This window comes from Typopeltis vanoorti, chromosome 6 (assembly GCF_054136105.1).
Source record: "Typopeltis vanoorti isolate ZY-2024b chromosome 6, IOZ_Tvanoo_1.0, whole genome shotgun sequence".
Classification (NCBI taxonomy): Eukaryota; Metazoa; Arthropoda; class Arachnida; order Uropygi; family Thelyphonidae; genus Typopeltis; species Typopeltis vanoorti.
In genome coordinates, this window is record NC_143554.1 from 91,621,477 (window position 1) to 91,641,888 (window position 20,412).

The window sequence follows — 20,412 nt, forward strand, 5'->3', positions numbered from 1 at the left end:
GGAAAAGGTTAGGGAGAAAGAAATGAATGTGGAGAGATGCTTCTGGAATTTGCCACGGATAACAACCTGATGATTTGCAATACCAAATTCCAACAAAAAGATTGTCGTAAATAGACATGGCGCTCCTTCGATGGCAAACACAGGAATATGATCGACCTGATATTAATAGACCAGAAATGGAGAACCTCAGTCCAACATTCCAAGGAGCTGATATCGATTCGGACCACAGCTTAGTGATTGCGAATATAAGACTAAAACTGAAACCGAAGTACAAAGGAAAGTTCCAAAAAGCTAGAGACATCTCAAAACTAAATGAAGACAGGCTAAGAAACAGCATATCAGAACATATTGGAAACTAAGCTTAAGACCCCAAGTGAAAAACAAAATATAAATACAAGAGCAGAATGACTGACTACAGTGCTAAAAAATGCAGTAGAGGAAGTAATTCCTGAAAGAGAAAAGATCAACAAGAAATGGATAACTCAGGAAACCCTAAAATTGGTACAAGAGAAAAGAGAACTAAAACTTAAAAGAGATAATTCAGAGGTAGTAGATTAGTTATACCATCAAAAATGCAATGAAGTACACAAAGCAGCAAGATCTGATAAAGCTAAATGATTGGAGGACCAGTGCAAAGACATTGAACAGTACTATGGAGAACACAAAATTAGAGAGGTCTACAAACTTATAAGAAATGTCAATAGGAAGTGGCAAACAAGATCTGTAGCAGTCAAAGATGAAGATGGTCAGGTATTGATGGACAAGACATTGCAGCGAACTATATAAAAATCAACTAAATAATACTGCAACAGAAATAATCAAAGAACTAAAAGTAATCTCTCCACCAGCAGAGATCTTTGAAAATGACATCTTGGAAGAGGAGGTGAATAAGGCCAGAAAACATCTCAAGAACAACAAGAGTCCTGGAGATGACAACATAATAGGTGAGATGCTAAAATATGGGGGAGAATCAGTTGTAAAAGAAATGCATAAGCTGTGTAATAAAATATGGAGATCAGGGTATGCCCCCCGAAGAGTGGAAAAAATCATTCTTGATTGTTCTTCATAAGGAAGGCAGTGCTTTAGAATGCACCAATTACAGAACTATTGCATTAATGAGTCATCTTGGCAAAGTGCTAATGAAAATACTAACAGAACGCTTGAAGGGTCATATGGAGGCGCATTTTCCTGATGAGCAAGCTGGATTTCGAAAAGATCGAAGTACAGTGCAACAAATTCTCGCACTAAGACTAATAGCAGAGAAAGCTTGAAGAAAGAACAAAAAGATATACTGTTGTTTTGTGGACTTCCAAAAAGCATTTGATAATATTGACCAAAATATAACATAGGCTGTCTTGGAATCCTATGGTGTGAACAATAAATTGATCTGCCAGCTGAAAGATATAAACAGTCAAGCACAAGCAAAAATCAGGATAGCAGGTGTGACTGGAGATTGGTTTGTCACTAGTCAAGGCACAAGACAAGGGGACCCAATATCACCAATCATCTTCATCACACATCTGGAAAAAACACTAGATAAGATTAAAGAAGAAGGCGGAGGCATTTCAATAAATGGCATGAGAATAAATTACCTCTGCTTTGCAGATGACATCGTCCTGATTGAAGAAGACGCAGCAAGGCTGGAATAGACATTATAAACACTATACACAGAAGGAAAAAGATATGGACTAAATGTCAACTTTGAAAAAACTAAAACAATGATGTTTGGACAACAGGAGTTACAACAGAGTTACGATAGACAGAATTTCAACTGGAAAATGTGGCACACTTCACCTATCTTGGATGCCACATGATGCATGACTTGGACCCCAAAAAAGAGATAAAAATTAGAATAGTCAGAGCAACAACTATTTTAAAAGCCATGGACAAAATATGGAAGAGCCAAGCTATAAAGATGCAAACTAAACTGCACATTGTAGAAACCTGTATCTTCAGCAGCATGCTCTATGGATGTGAATCCTGGGTACTCCTGAGAGAGAGAGAATCTGAAAGGAGGATATTAGCATTTGAGAGGAAGTGCCCTAGAAAGATCTTGAGAATAAGCTGGATCCAGAAAGTGAACAATGAGGAAATCTACAGATGAATACAACAAAAGAAAACCTGATCCAGAAAATAATCTAAAGGAAACTACATCTCTTTGGCCATATATGTAGAATGAACGATGAGAGGAAAATAAAAATGCTGCTGTTTGGGATGATTGAAGGAAAGAACAAAAAAGGAAGACCAAACAGAGAATAGGGCGATGACGTTGTAAAACGGTGCGGAAACTCTATACACAAACTGAGTTATCTTGCACAAAATAGAATGCAATGGAAGAATCATATCAAGATGATATCAGACATCTATGGGCGTTGGACCCATGGTTGTTGATGATGATGATGATGAATAACAATCTATGTTCCCTTTTTACAGATTTTATGATCTACTCCTGAGTTTTAACATCAATCCATGTTAGAAATTAGGGGTTTTATTTTCTTCTCTGTGCAAATTTCCTGTCCAATATCCATGCCATGGTTTTCTAAGTGTGCCAAAAACCAGCACATTGTAAGTGCCTTGAGATTAAAACTCAGCTTAATTTGTAACCTGCACTGAAGCCTGCAACAATTACAAAATGATCATGAACAAATTTATTGTGTCATTACCTAAAGATAAAAGCTGATTGCCTAGTATCTCACTCTCACCCAGATGACATTACTGTATCATCACCTAAAGATAAAAGCTGTCCTCCTAGCATCGTTCTTAACTTTCAATTCATGCACAGATGATCAAGGCAAATCATTTCCATCTTTACTGGTAATATTGCACCAAATGCCTCTTGTGGCCAGAAAGAATCAGAAGAATCTCAACCTGGATACCAAAAAAAGGCGTTTGGTGTGTATGTGATTCTGAACTAACAGCAAATCCTTCATCATCTTTACACTGTATTATTTCGGCTGGCATCCACTCCATAAAATCAAACCCATAATCAACCGATTAAAAATCAAACTATTGCCTCTCTAAAGTAACAGAGGAAGCCATCAACAGTCAACTTTTTCAACATTTGAAGAAATTTCAACTAATCAATGACCACCAACATAGATTCCTCCAATCAAGATCCATAGCAGAACTCTTCCCCCACATCGCCTACCTCTGGACAACAGCCATAGAAAGTCTGGAGAAACCTCCTGTTACATTTGATTTTCTAGGCAAATGAAAGAATCTAGCACAGAAGACTTTCTAAAAATTGCCAACTTATTCTGTTTTCCACTCTTTGTAAATGGATCACCAGTTTTCTCTCAGGTCATTCATTGTGTGAGTAATGGTGGAAGGTATTCTCATTCATGTTTTTCTACTATGTGGATATTCCTCAGGTATCTGTATTTCACCTTCCTTCCTTTCCATATGCATTAACAACTTTATTTCATTGACCATAAACCCTATTCAGAGTTCTGCTGATTGCATCCCCCCCCACTCTCTCTCCATTCCTTCTACTATACAATAAACCTTGCAGTGCTCAAATTTCAAGCTTCAAGATCTACAGCAAGTGACTAAAATACTGATCTCAGGCAATCGTCTTGAATTTGTTAGCCCCTGAGCAAGAGTATAAATGGAGACATACGTCTAAATAGTTAAAAGTTATAAATTGAAAAAATAAAGTGTTAAAAAATGTTCTTTCTCTTTTTTGATAAATACACATTCATAGCAACAAAAATTGCAAAATATGTGTAAAGGGATGTTTTTTTTTTTACTGAAAGTTGGAAAAATATCAAAGATGACTGAATTTAATTATTATTGTGCATAGGTATTCTGCTGATTGGCCAATGATTTTCAATTGAGTAATAAAATAAAGACATACATAATTCATAAATTATTATTATTATTATCATTTACAGAGACCTCCAGGGAATCATCAAGGGAGGTCATACTATTTAAATGAGCTATCATACCTTTTCTTGAGTTAATTTGCATGGTATATGCACACACACACAACATTAAATGGCAATCAATTCCAATCACACACCTATGAGAAAAAAATCTAAATCTCACTCCCTTCCTGATGGCATTCATTCTCAACTTCCAAGGATGCCCTCACGTCCTTTCCCCATCCTCCATAAAATGAAAAATTCCATCTGCTGAAATCCTATATGTCCCTTTCAGAAGTTGGTAAGTCTCAATCATATTATCCCTCTTTCTCCTGTTTGCAATGGTCTTTTTCATTATTATTATTATTATTATTCAGGCCTCCATGGAGTCAAGAGACTCATCATGGGAGGACCTTCCTAGGAAACACAAAGTCGATCATACCACTCCTTGAACTTACTGACCATTCTTGCTCTCACCACTCCATCAGTCAATGCATTTCACAGTTCAAACACCCTCCATGCAAAGAAATCACTCCTCACCCTGGAAGTCACGAAAGGAAGCTCACGGCTTCCTTTCGTAACTTCCAGGGATGGTCCCCTTGTTATCGCTCCTTCCCGCTGTTCCACACTGGGGAGTTCTTTCACACTGTGAAAGAACTCCCCAGTGTCAACCATGTAACTGCCTCTCAACAGTTTAAAAGTCTCGATCATATCACCTCTCCTTTTTCTATCCACCAAACTCTGCAGTCCACATTCTCTCAGCCGATCATAATAACTAACATTGTACAGTTCTGAATCTTTGTTATACACCTCTGTACCCTTTTCATATTTAATTTATCCCTTCATATCCTAGGATCAAATTTGAGAGCAATAGTCTAAGTGTGGGTGATCAGAGTCTTATACAACAATGATAAGTCTTTTATCTCTGCAGGGCAGTATCATTCTCAGTATTGCAGCACACCTCTGGGTTACTTTTACCACCTTCACAATATGCTCCCTGAATTTCAGTTTTTTTTTTTAATCATCACCCTCAAATCTCTTGTCTCCCCTACTTCCTCCAGTACAGTTCCTCCAATTGCGGGTACAGCCTCTCATCGATACATTCCAAACTTCAAGACTTTACATTTTGCTGCATTAAACCAACACCTCCTTTCATTTGCCCATCTGTCTAGTTTATTCAAAATCCTCTTGCAGGGCTGCTGCATCTGCACTATTACTAATAATCCTTCCTAGCTTCACATAATCTGCAAACAACTAAATATCCCTCTGCAGTCCACTGACAATGTCATTGATATAAAGGTTAAACAATACAGGTCCCAATACTGAGCCCTGTGGAACCCCACATGTAACCTTCTGCCTCCTTAATACTGCCCTACCATGCACAACTCTCTGATACTTATTAAACAGCCAATCCTATTTCCAGATGACTAATCTGACATCTAAACCCATGTGCTGCAACGTAAGTATCAGTTTATCATGTGGTACTCTATCAAATGCCTTTGCAAAATCCAACAAAATGGCAGTATATGCCTTTCCTTCATCAACTGCTCTCGTCACTTTATTACAAAAGGCAATCATATTACTAAAGTAAGAGCAACACTTAACAAATCTGTGTTGATTCTCACAGATAACATTACTCTCATCTGGCTAATGCTGTATATGGTCCTTCACTAATTTCTCCAAGACCTTAACAACTACTGATGACACACAAACTGGCCTATAATTAGACACTTCCAGTCTGCTACCACCCTTATGCAATGACATTATCTTACCTTTCTTCCATTCCCTGGGTACCTTTCCCGTAGTATGACTTTCATTGAAAAGCCAGGTCAACAGAGCTGTCAGTTCTTTAGCACATTCTCTCAAAACTGTGGTGAAATACCATCCAGAGTACTCAGTATTTGGAACACACTCTCCTCTTGCACCTCAAACCTGTCTAGTCAAGTCTTTAGTCTACAAATTCCCAATCTTTCTTCATAATCAGAGTATTCCACAATCCTGATATCATTTTTAACACTCTCCAGGAGGCCAGATCTTATTATTATTCAGGCCTCCATGGAGTCAAAAGACTTATCTCCTTTCTAAGAAAAACAAGTCCATCAAGACTCATTGAGGGAGGTCCCTCCTAAGAAACACAAAGTCTATCATACCACTTCTTAAACGCATTAACCGTTCTTGCTCTCACCACTCCATCAGGCAATGCATTCCATGGTTCAACCACCCTCCATGCAAAGAAACCACTCCTCGTCCACTTTCTCACCGTTTCCTGTCGTGACTTCCAGGGATGGCCCCTTGTCATGACTCCTTCCTGCTGTTCAACCAAGCGAAAGAATTCCCCAGTGTTAACCTTGTAATCACCTCTCAAAATCTTCACCTCTACCTCTTCTATCCACCAAACTCTGCAGTCCACACTCCCTCAGCCGATCCTCATAATTAACATTATACAGTCCTGATGCCAACTTTGTTATCTGCCTTTGTACCCTTTCCACAGTTAATTTATCTCCTTCAAGTCCTGGGGACCAGATCTGAGAACAATAGTCCAAATCTGGTTTTATACAACGGAATAACAACTGTTTCTCTGCAGGTCAGCTTCCTTCTCATTATTGCAGCAATCCTCTGTGTTACCTTCACTACCTTTGCAATATGTCCCCTAAATTTCAGGTTTGTATCAATCAACCCCAGATCTCTTGTCTCCCCTACTTCCTCCAGTTTAACTCCTTCCATAGAGTATGCAGCATCCAATCGATGTGTCCCAAACCTCAAGACCTTACATTTTGCTGCATTAAACTGACACCCTCCATTCATTTGACCATCTATCTAGCTTATTCAAATCCTCTTGCACCACATCTGCACTATTACTAATAACCCTTCCCGGCTTTGCGTCATCCGCAAACAACTGAATATCCCCTTGCAATCACATGGACAATGTCATTTGATATAAAGGTTAAACAATATTGGTCCCAGTACTGAGCCCTGTGGAACTCCACTTGTAACCTTCTGCCTCTTTGATATTGCTCCACCATACACAACTCTCTGATACCTATTGGACAGCCAATCCTGAATCCAGTTGACCAATCTGACATCCAGACCCATGTGATGTAACTTGGACATCAGCTTATCATGTCGTGCCTTGTCAAATGCCTTTGCTAAGTCTGGGAAAATGGCAGTATATGCTTTTCCCTCATCTAATGCTCTTGTAACTTTATCATAAAAGGCTAGCATATTGCTAAAACAAGAGCGTCCCTTCACAAATCCATGTTGACTCTCACAGCTAACATTACCCTCATCTGCCCAATGCTGTATATGGTCCCACACTACTTTCTTCAAGATCTTGCTAACTATTCATGACACACAAACTGGCCTATAATTAGACACTTCCAGTTTGCTACCGCCCTTATGCAATGACACTATCTTACCTCCCTTCCATTCCATGAACACCCTTTCCTGCATCCAGACTTTCATTGAAACGCCAGGTCAAAGGCATTGTCAATTCCCTAGCACATTCTCTCAAAACTCGTGGTGAAATACCATCCGGTCCCACAGCTTTACTGACATCCGGACAGTATTTGGAACACAATCTCCTCCTGCACCTCTAAACCTCAAACCTGCTAATATTCGAATTGACTCCTCCAGGATGAAATATTTCAAAAAACTGTTAATTGAACAATTCCACTATGTCCTATGCATTAATCACTCTATTCCCATTTTTATCCAACAATGTCATTCTTCCACAGTCATTTCTCCTCCTATTGGCCACATAGCTAAAAAATTCCCTAGGATTTTCCTTGGATCTAAGGGCCAATCTTTTCTCATATTCCAGTTTCACCTTCCTTACCATATTAGTCATTCTCCTGGCCTGTGTCTTATATTCTTCATGCATCTTCTCTTCACCTGTCTCCTTATATCCCTTCACAATTTCCCAAGCACTAATGATATCCTGGCCTTCCAATTCCTCCCTCCACAAAACTTCTCCAAGTTGACGTCTAAGACCATTATAATCACCTGCTTTATAATTTCACATACGTTCCTGTCTCTTTGATACTCCTGCATGTCTATTCATTTTCCAAGTCAAAACCATATGGTGACCCTCTCCAACTGGTGGGAGAGATGTCATCTCAGTTATTATACTTTTCTGATGCTATAACCAAATCCAAAAAGAGTTTTGGATTTGGTTATAGCATCTTGAACTCTTGAACCTCTTGTTCCCTCTGTTACATGTTGCCTAAGACATTTGTCCCTTAAGAATTCTAGAAATTCCATTCCCTTATTGCTACATGCACCTTCCTCTCCCCAATTTATACTGCTGTAGTTAAAATCTCCCATAACAATCATTCTCCTTGCACTTGCCACGCTCAACTGTCTCAACATCTCCTGGTCCCCACCCACTGTGCTCCTTGGTCTGTAGCAACACCCCACTAAATATCCTGTCTTGCCCACCTCCACCTCACACCATATGCTTTCAAAATCATTAGTGTCACAGCCTTCCAAAGCCTCCATTCTTAGAGGACATAGGTCGTCACTTATCATAAGCAGTACTCCACCACCACGCTTTCCCTTCCTATCCTTCCGAAAAATGCTGTACCCAGCAACTTTTATTCCTGTTATTATATCCTCTTCTGTCAATCACGTCTCGGTGATTCCAATAATCTTTGGCCAGGCTGATGCTATCAGTGCCGCTAATTCCTCTCCCTTATTCCGAATACTCCTGGCGTTAGTATAAAGCATAAAAATGCCATTGTTTCTGTACCCAGCATTATCCCCCTCTAGACTCCATTGGGCTCAACATTACCTGATGTTGTTTCTCTTCTCCCAAGTACCCATTCCCACAAGAGGCCACCCCCTGCTACCATCCACACTGGGACACACTGACTCATTCAGAACAGCAATCTCTCTCCAGATGCCTACGTCCTTCCCCATTCAAATGCAGGTGGCCTCTCGCATACGATTCCTCTCTGCTCTCAAATGCACTCCAAGCATCCACATATTTGAATCCTCTCTTCTGACACATTCTTGCTATTATGCCATTTAATATCACCGCTCTTCTGCTCAGCTCATCACTATCATACCTAGGCAACACACAAATGCTATCTTTCCTCTCTGTGTCTTCTTTCATACACCCTCAAGCAAAAACTCATATCTCTCGCTGCCCTATTTACATTGCCACTCAAGTCATTTGTTCTTACCATCACAATCGTCTCATCCAACCTTTCACCTCTCTTAATTGCCATAGCCACACTTTCTATCATTACTCCTGGCAAATACTCCTCATGCATCCTAACTTGAACACCGCAGATCATTGATTCCCCATGCATTACACCTCTCACCACCTTATTCCTCGATTGCTCACATGCATCACTCACTCTCTCTTTCTCCTGTAACACTTTTTCTCTGTGCTCCTCTACTCACCTGTCTTCCTGACATCACTTTATCCCAAGTCCCTGTTCTCCTGCATTCCTTTCATTCTCTCTCTCCTGCTGTTTCCATTCTTCCCTCTTCTATCATTCCTATATTTGACACTCATTCTCTCTCTTCCACTTAATCTATTCTCACCTCTTCTATCATTCATACAACTCTTTCTATATTTTGGAAAATTATGGAGACAACTACCGGGTTTGAGTAAAATTTTAGTTTAATATAAACTAAAATCCACTTTCGACGTTTCGACCTTTATATCAAGGTCATCTTCTGGAGCATATGCCCTATATACAGAAAACAAGCTACACTACAATCTACATGGTTTGTTAAAGTTACTGACCAACCGTTACAGCAATTATTGGCCTGACCTCTGGCGAAAAAATAAAATAAAATAAAATGAAAAATAATAAATAAATAAATAAAATAAGAAATGAAAAATAAAAATATACATCAATGCTAGAGTCCTATTATTAATACTATCTACTGGTTGTAAAATTCCATTGGGAGCAACAACAAGCCTATGTATATATATATATACAGTGTTGCCTTGGTTAACAATGGTAATCCATTCCAGGCTTACTGTCGTTATCCAAGGAGTGATTCCCCATAACATTTAATTGAAAATCGATTTGTTCCGGGATGCAGATAAAACTCCTTTAAAATGTCATAAAAATATGGTAAATATCATTTATTTATTATACAGTATATGTATTTGCTACAAAAAAATTAACATTAATAAAATGAATTGTTCATGAAAAGTTTTTAATTATAAATTTTCACCAGAAGGACAATTGGGCTCACTTCAAAGTTTCGTGACTAATGGACCTGTAAAAAACATGTCTAGGGTTGTTTGCTTCTGCCTCTTTTTTAAAATGTTTCTGAAAAACTGCATGGACTTTTCATTAAATAGATCTGCAGTCCTGATAACCTCAGATTTGTTTGGATTCCATTTCATAGCAACCTTTTGAACTTCCTCCCACTTTGCCAAAACATTTTTGATTTCATCAGTCGTAATTTGTTCTTTCTCTCCATCCTCATTTTCAGATGAAATTTCCATTTCCTTCTCTTCACATTACTGCTTGAAAAGTTCTTTTAACTCGTCAGTAGTCAGTTCTCGGTCATGCATCTCCAATAATTCTTCAATATCTTCTTCCTCTACTTCCAAGCTAAGATCATGAGCAGTTGCCACAGTATCCTTTACCAATTTCTGTCCTTCATTTGAAGTTTTTCATTTTAAAAATTTCATGGAATTTACAACCGTGTTAAAAAACTTTTTTATTATCCCGCCGTTTCAATCTTCACACAAGATCATCATTTGGAGCGTACATAAATATACAGGACAAGCTGAGTTACATCATTAACTGTAAGCTAGAGAAACAATGATTTGATCACATGTTATTCTACTGGCATGACCTCTGGTGAAAAAAAAAATTATAAATTACATCAAGCTAAATTCAATTTTACGATGACAGGAATAAACATTCTTTCAGATGGTTTTTCTTTCAGAAACAATTGGTGTCCCATTTTTAGTATTACAATTCTTATTTTTGATTTACAATACTGGATTTTCTACAGTCCTATTTATAGTTGTTCTTAGTGAGGAAGGTTCTGTGGGTCGAATATATACCTTCCATATGTTTGGGATTTTTAGCCATCATTATTGTTCAGATTGTGATGGTTGATGATAATCTCACAGGCTTCCTTGAATTTCTGTTCATACCATGTTTTAGTGTGATGTAGACAGCTAGTGGTTTTCCAGTTTTCCTACTAAAAGAAAAAATGGAACTGTCTAGCTACTTAAACGCAGATATCTGGATAATCCTAGAAAAGATTACGGGAAAACACAGCAAACCACATCTTCCAAATGAAGAAAGAAAACCTAATTTCCAAATTCCAAAGACTAAAAGAACGACAAAACCAGCCTCCATATTCAAAGTTTGCCACAGTGAACAACAACAACCAACCAGAAGCAAGATACAACAAGAGCCACCAATCACCCACAGGTATCATTGACATAGTCAACCTATCTAACCACTCTAAACAAAGACAAAATCTCTATACTTAACAAAGGTTTAAATTTTACTATTGCACTGAAATCGATAAACAAACTTGAAGTTATTTGTAATATGGAAAGAGGCCTAAGATTCATACCTAATAACATAGCAGACAAAATATGTATAGAAACTGCAAACATTTTAAACCATAACAAAACAGTAACAAGCAACATAACTAAACACGATAACTTAACAGCGATAAAATCACTTAAAAAAATCCGAACATAGTAATAACCAGAGCCGATAATGGAAATGCCACTGTCATTTTAAACCGTACCACTTATGTAGAAAAAATGAATCTGCTGGTCTCTGACAATAGCACACACAAATTAGTTAACTACAACCCAACCAACAGAACAAAAACCAAAACAGAGAAACTACTTTAATCAATTACCACATGGCCCGAAGATACGGTCAAAAAACTTTCCTCACTACATGCGCTCCACAAGAATTTACAGGCTACCGAAAATTCACAAAGTAAACACACCGCTAAGACCTATCGCTGAAGGAATTGATAGCCCGACGTATCACTTAGCCAAAAAATTAGCAGCAACACTCAAGGAGTTGGTAGGTCAATCCCCCGCCTATATCAGAAACACACAACACTTCATAAATATCATCATGGTATGAACGGAATAAGAAAGAATTATGATAATTTATGGAGATTCGACCCACAAGTGATGTAATGAATATGGTAAGCTGAAGATCCAAGTTTCACAGGTATCAATAACATAGTCAACCTATCTAACCACGCTCTAAACAAAGACGAAATCTCTATACTTAACAAAGGTTTAAATTTTGCTATTGCACCGAAATCGATAAACAAACTTGAAGTTATTTGTAATATGGAAAGTGGCCTAAGATTCATACCTAATAACATAGCAGACAAAATACGTATAGAAACTGCCAACATTTTAAACCATAATAAAACAATAACAAGCAATATAACTAAACACGAATTAACAGCGATAAAATCACTTAAAACAAATCCGAACATAGTAATAACCAGAGCTGATAAAGGAAATGCCACTATCATTTAAACCGCACCACTTATATAGAAAAAATGAATCTGCTGGTCTCTGACAATAACACATACAAATTAGTTAACTACAACCCAACCAACAGAACAAAAAACAAAACAGAGAAACTACTTAAGTCAATTACCACATGGCTCGAAGATACGGTCAAAAAACTGTTTCCTCACTACACTCGCTCTCCAAGAATTTACGGGCTACCGAAAATTCACAAAGAAAACACCCTGCTAAGACCTATTGTTGAAGGAATTGATAGCCCAATGTATCACTTAGCCAAAAAATTAGCGGCAACACTCAAGGAGTTGGTAGGTCATTCCCCTTCCTATATCAAAAACACACAACACTTCATTAACATCATCAGAGAAATTACATTAGAAAAAGATGATTTATTAGTCAGTTTTGATGTCTCTGCCCTCTTTACGAATGTCCCAATCAATGATACAATCCTTCTCCTACAGAACAAATTCCCTCCAGATATCACGGCGCTCTTTGCGCATGTATTACGGTTGGGTTATTTTGTATGGCAAAATGCCTTCTACTTACAAAAAGAAGGCACAGCCATGGGCTCGCCATTATCCCCGCACATTGCTAACTTTTACATGGAACATTTTGAGCAACTTGCCCTAGGTTCCTCCCCTCTAAACCCCAAAGTCTGCTGTCTTAGATACATTGACGATGTTTCCGCGATCTGGTCCCATGGCCGCCAGACATTAGATACATTCTTTAGCCACCTAAACAAACAACACAAACGCAAACAGTTCACAATTGAAATTGAAAGACACAACACACTTCCGTTTCTAGATACACTTGTCACACGTCTTCCCTCTGGCAATCTTTCCTTCACTGTTTACCAAAAACCGACACAAATACACATAAACTAGATGTCATAAACACGCTAAAAAACAGTGCTCAGACGATCTGTTCCAGTGAACAGGCACTGAAAGACGAATTTAAAATTATCAGTAATAACTTACAAAAAAACGGATACAGCCAAAACACTATTAACAAAATTCTCTACAATAAAAAACAAAGACAAACCAAACTACAGTAAAACTATAACCATTCCCTACATTAAAGGACTATCAGACAAAATAAACAGAGTACTAGAAAAGTACAACCTCAAAGCCACCTTTAAACATCCTGCAAAATTAAAAAGCTTACTCAACTCATCCAAAGACCCACTCCCTCCACTAGCCCACCCTGGAGTAGATCAGATTGATTGTACTTGCAATATACCATATATAGTAGAAACAGGACGCACAATTCCTATTAGACAAAAAGAACATACACGACACATTAAATATAATAATTATGGTGAAGCTTGTCTTTCTGATCATGCCCTGAATACCTTACACAGAACTGACTGGAAAACCATTAGCTGTCTACATCACACTAAAACATGATATGAACGGAAATTCAAGGAAGCCTGTGAGATTATTATCAACCACTCCAATCTGAACAATAATGACAGTCTAAAAATCCCAAACATATGGAAGGTATATATTCGACCCACAGAACCTTCCTCACTAAGAACAACTATAAACAGGACTGTAGAAAATCCAGTATTGTAAATCAAAAATAAGAATGGTAATACTAAAAATAGGACACCAATTGTTTCTGAAAGAAAACCATCTGAAAGAATGTTTATTCCTGTCATCATAAAATAGAATTTAGCTTGATGTAATTTATAATTTTTTTTCCACCAGAGGTCATGTCAGTAGAATGACATGTGATCAAATCATTGTTTCTCTAGCTTACAGTTAATGATGTAACTCAGCTTGTCCTGTATATTTATGTAAGCTCCAGATGATGATTTTGATGTGAAGATCGAAACGTCGGGATAATAAAAAAGTTTTTTAACACGGTTGTAAATTCCATAAAATTTTTAAAACGAATGCTGATCACTGTGTAACCCTAAAAGAAAGAATCATCTGATGTTTCTTCATTACCAAAGGAAGGACGCAGTTTCCTCCATGCTGCTTTGAGACATTTAATTGTTACTTCTTGCCAAGCCTTTACAATTAGCCTAATTGCTATGATAATGTTGAATTCTTCCTTCCAAAATTTTCTCAGGGTTATGTTGGTAGCCTCACACATTTCAAAGCACCTGGTAAAAAAGTGCCCTTGCGTAAAGTTTTTTAAAATTTGTAATTATCAGCTGATCCATAGGTTGTATCAGAGATGTAGTCTTGGGAGGAAGAAAAATCACCTTGATAAAATCTAATTCCTCTGGTAGCTCTTCTTGTATGCCCGTTGGATGGCTAGGTGCATTATCCAAGTTTAAAATGGCTTTTAGAAGCAGATTGTTTTGCTCAAGATAGGCTTTGACAGTTGGTCCAAGCACTTCGCGAATCCAGTCTCTAAATTCTATTCTTGTGACCCAGGCTTTGCTGTTAGACTTCCACAAAACACCAAGATTGGATTTAGAGACATTGAACTTTTTTAATGCTCGGGGATTCTCTGAGTGGTAGATTAACATTGGTTTTACCTTGCAGTCTCCACTTGCATTTGCAACTAAAAGCAATGTTAACCTATCATTCATTAGTTTATGCCCAGGAAGTGCTTTTTCTTCTTTTGTGATAAATGTCCTGTTGGGCATTTTCTTCCAAAATAACCCCATCTCATCACAATTGAAGACTTGTTGAGATAGGTATTCTCCTTCTTCTATAATTCTTGTAAAGCTATTGACAAATTTATCTGCTGCTGCTTTGTCAGCACTAGCTGCCTCTCCATGTCTGACCACACTATGAATTCCTGTTCTTTGTTTAAAGTTGTCAAACCAACCTCTGCTATCTTTAAAATCATCATCATCATCATCATTTACCTCAGATCTTGATCCCAAATAATCTTGATATTTTCAAATCTTGATAAATCTGTTTAGCTTTCTGACAGATTGCATTTTGAGATGTAGTATCACCCGCCATTTCTCTTTGTTTGATCCAAATTAGTAATAGATTTTCCATTTGCTCAAAAAGAAGTCCTCTGACATTCAACCTTGAAGTTCCCTTAGCAACCTTAGCTACCATAAGTCCTTCTTTCTTAGCCAAAATGGTTGATATTGTAGAATGACTGGTTTCATATATTCGAGCTAGCTGCATAACTTTCACACCTTCATGATGTTTCTTTCTTCTGTTCAATAGAGAAAATTTTTCTGTTCCCCCCCCCCTCACTAGCTTTCTTTTTTTGGAACCCAATCACTCTATAAAAAAAAGATACGCAAAATACGGTATTATTACAAATTGTACAACACTAAGACAAGGGATACAAAGAACATATTGTCACCTGAAAATAAAAGTTCAAAAAAAAAAATTTTGAAATAAAAGTTAACAGTTAAATTCGAAACCTGCAATTTTTGACTTAGTGCATTTTGCTTTTAAGGTGACGATATTAGATACAGCACTTACCGTAACATACGCTGATTAGCAGCTTATAGATACAACAATTATTATACAGATGAGATTTGATTTTGCCTTTTGATGGCAAACGAACAGTGACACGCACTCGCCAATTTATTGTCTATATGAACCAACACATAAAAAATAAATGCTTAAATACTCATTTTATCATAAAAAGCATTTATAACCACAAATTTTAAAATAAAGCATACACTACAAGAAAAGAAACAATAAACGGAAAACGTAAACAGCTGGCTATGATGGGTCAAACATATCTGAGCTTCATAGCTATGCTGCATGGCTGTTTTCTATTCGACAATGTCTTCCCGCACGTAGCTGAGTGCGATCGGAAAATTCCGGTTTTCTAGATCGGATAGAGGTTCACATAAGCGAGAGTCGCTAACCAAAAACCAAAGCCTGTGTCGTTAACCAAAAGATTTTTTTCTTACAGCCACTCGTCGTTAACCAAGTTCGTCGTTATCTGAGGCCGTTGTTAACCAAGGCACCACTGTATATATATATTAACACCATGATCATACATATACGAGGGCTTTCAATAAGTAATAAGACTAATTTTACTATCGTGAAACCACTCATCACAATATTAATTTCTGTGGAATAAAGAAATGTTGCTGTCTGTATTAACAAAAGAGGTGATAGATGGCGTATATGGGCTGATGTGCCAGAGTGTCACGTGACTAAACGCAAGCTTGTTTCAGCGCGCTTCGAATCGCGACCAGTCGTCGAAATGGAGGCATCCTTGGAACAGCGTTATGCGATTAAATTTTGTGTGCGTTTGCAAAAATCGGCAGCGGACACTTTTAACATGATACGCGAAGCTTTCCACGATGAAGCAATGTCGAGGACAAGTGTTTTTCGCTGGCATAAAACTTTTAAGGAAGGAAGGCAAAATGTGGAAGATCTTGAACATGAGGGAAGACCTTCAATGTCCATCACAGAGACAATGATCAACACAGCAGCGATTATCATCAAGGAGGATCGCAGAATTACAGTACGCCAGGTGCATGTTGTCCTGAATATTTCTGTGGGAAGTGTTCACTCAATCATGGCTGAACATTTAGGACTGAAACGTGTTTGCGCCCGATGGATTCCCAAATTCCTGACACCGGAGCAAATGCAACGAGTGAATGTTTTTTGACTACGAAGACATTGTTTACCAACACGCTGTAGAACCCAGGAATACTGTAAACGGCTTATACTATGCGGATGTTTTATGGACAATGGTACAGCACGTCAAAAGGAAGCGTCCATTGCTGAAGAATGGCTTCTTATTGCACCACGATAATGCAAGGCCACATATTGCTGGTTGTGTGGTGGACGTTTTGCAGAAGAACAACATAGATATCCTACCACACCCTCGACACAGTCCTGATTTTGCACCGTGCGATTTCTGGTTGTTTCCTCAGCTCAAGAAACTACTAAGAGGCTGCCATTTCGAAAGCAATAAAGCATGTGTAAAAGCTGCAGAGGCAGTTTTGAAAGAACTCTCAAAAAACGGACTTTCACATGTGTTTAAGAAGTGGATGCAACATTGGGACAAATGCATTGCGTCTCACGTTAGTTACTGCAAAAAAGACCGTGTAAATGATGACGATTAAAGGTAATCTGTTTTCTGTATAAATATAGCCTTATAACTTATTGAACAGCCTCCGTACATTCCAACCAGTTGGTATGGAATGTTTCCAATACTGCCTGAAGGTTGCCTAGAGTCCTGACGTATGCCTGATACTACGTATTAGGTGGGCTGAATGTGTGCCATCCAGATTCTTGGACTTTTCATGCCATCATTATTGTTGATATTTGAGTGGTTTATCAGAATTTCGCAGGCTTCCTTAAATTTTCTTTCATACGTTTTTGTATGGCGTAAAGAGCAGGTACTTTTCCAGTTGATTTGGTGTAAGGTGTTGAGAGCGTGATCTGAGAAGTCTGCTTCACCAAAATGGTTATATTTAATGTGTATTAAGTTTCTTTCTTGTGTATAGGGATTGTACGTCCTGTTTCACCAATGTACAGTAAGTTACAGGTGCAGTGGATGCAATAAACTCCAGGGTGCTAATGGGAGGAGAGGATCCTTAGAGGAGATGAATATGTTTTTAAGTTTAGTAGGTGGTTTAGTAGGTGGCATTGAGGTTATAATGGTGTAGGATTCTGTTGATTTTTTCCGATAACCCTTTAATGTATGGAATGGCTATGCTTTTACTGTAGTCTAGATTCTTTTTTGTTGATGTTTTATGAAGTATTTTATTGATAGTATTTTTGTTATAGCCATTATTTATGTATGTGTCGCTGATGATTTTTAGTTCCTGTTTCAGAGCTTGCTGGTTGGAACAAATTGTTATAGTTCTGTGTTTAAGGGTGCTAATGGCTCCATATTTTTGTGATGGGTGGTGGTATGAATTATCATGTATGTATTGGACAGTGTGTGTGTTTGTTTGCGGTAGACCGTGAAGGATGCACTGCCTGAAGGAAGACGTGTGACCAGTGTACCTAGGAACGGGAGTGAGTTCTGATTTTCAATTTCAATGGTAAATTGTATGAGTTCATGTTGTTTGTTCAGGTGGCTAAGGAATGTGTTTAGCATTTGTTGCCCATGGGGCCAGATAATGGACACATCGTCAACGTATCTAAGTCACACTGTAGATTTTCAAGAGCACTTTGTTCAAAAGTTTCCATATAGAAGTTAGCGATTGGGAGGGAAGAGAGTGGCGAGCCCATGGCTGTAACTTCTTTTTGTAGGTAAAATTTATTTTGCCACACGAAGTAACCGGACCGTAGTATGTGGGCAGAGAGGGCTATAATTATTATTATTATTTCTGGAGACTCCAGGGAGTCCTTAGACTCATCGAGGGAGACCCTAAACATCATGTCCACACAACTATACGATATTCTCACAGTATCTATCATACCTTGTCTTGAACCTGCTCACCGTCATAGCACCCACAACAGACTCTGGCAGCTTATTCCACTCATTTACCACTCTAAAAGTAAAGAAATCCAGCTCTTACACTCCTGCTAACCACACTCTTGCCCAGCTTCCAATAGGTGTCGCCTAGTTCTCCCACCACCAGTCCTGATCTCAAAAATATCGTCTGAATTAATCCTAAAGAAACCCTTTAGCAATTTGAATGTCTCAATCATATCTCCCCTTTTCCGCCTATCAACTAGTTTCTGCATCCACAAATCTTCAACCAATTCTCATATGGTTCATTCCAGAGACCTGCTATCATCTTAGTCACTCGCCTCTGGATCCTCTCCACCTCCTCCCCATCAAGAAGGAACCGAGGTGACCAAATCTGGGCACAGTAGTTGAGATGAGGTCTTATCAAGGCTCAGTACAGAGGTACAATAACTTGCTTGTCTCTGCTCGTCAAGGTATTTTTCAACAACTAAGTAAGTTGATGAGCTGATTTAGCTACTTTTGAAATGTGCCCCCTAAACTTCTCCCTATCCACCAACACTCCCAAGTCCCTGGCCTCATCAATCTCCTGGAATGTCAGGTGAAAATTTGTTCCATAGTAGAAGGATTGTGTCATTGATTGGGATTGGGACATTTGTAAAAAGGGCAGAAACGTCGAACTGACTAATAAGTCATCTTTGTCAAGTGTTATGTTTTTAATTTTGTTTATAAAATGTTGTGTGTTCTTTATGTAGGAGAGGGAATGACCTACTTGAGTGTTGATGCTGATTTCTTGGCTAAGTGGTAATTAGGGCTATCCATTCCTTCCACAATAGGTCGAAGTGGCACATTTTGTTTGTGTACTTTCGGGACACCATATATTCTGGGAGAGTGGGCATAGTGGGGTATAAGTTTTTTAACTGTGTCTGATGGCCATGAAGTGACAGACTTAAGTAGTTCTCTGTTTTATTCTTTATCCTGTTTGTTGGGTTATAGTTTACCAGTTGATAGATGCTGTTATCGGATACTAGTTGATTCATCTGATGGATGGACGGCAACTTGTCAAGGATGACAGTGGCATCGCCTTTATTCGATTTCGTTATAATGATGTCTTGGTTGGCTTTCAATGACTTTATTGCTGCTAGTTCCGTTTTTGTAAGATTGTTATGTATGGTTTTCTTATTGTTTAGAATATTGCTGGTTTCTAATCGTATTTTAATGGCTATATTGTTGGGTAGGGATCTAATGCCTCTTTCTATGTGGTAAATAAAATCCAATTTATTGACCTTTTTAGGTGCTATTGCATAGTTAAGGCCTTTTTCAAGTAGCGCAAGTTGGCCGCTATTTAAGATGTTGCTTGATAAGTTGATCACATGATTTCCTGCTTGCAGGTGGTTGGTCATTCCTTGTCTCCCTTGTTTGCTGTTCACTGTTGGAGCTGTTTACCGGGGAGGAGATCTCCTGATTGGTTGGATTTGTATGATTGGCAGCCATATTTCGTTGTTGTTTCAAAATGTGAAATTTGGTCTTCAGTTTTTCTTTATTATTTTCCAGGATATATTTGGCCAAACTGTCAGTAATTCTTTCAAGTACTTGTAGAATATCTGGATTTATATAGCTCGATAGTTCGGATTGCAATTTTGAAACCAAATTTTGAGTTATTGCCAGGTTTTGGCAGGATGTTTGGATTTGCTCTCTAAGCATTGCTTTCTCTGTGTGTGGTTCATATATATG

At 38.2% G+C, this 20,412-nt stretch overlaps 1 protein-coding gene across 1 annotated transcript in view; it reads right to left on the reverse strand.

The window, feature by feature from the left end:
• Nucleotides 1–20,412, reverse strand: part of LOC150105703 (medium-chain acyl-CoA ligase ACSF2, mitochondrial-like) — a 347,992-nt gene that overhangs the window by 150,596 nt on the left and 176,984 nt on the right. The gene's annotated exons all lie outside the window — the stretch shown is intronic.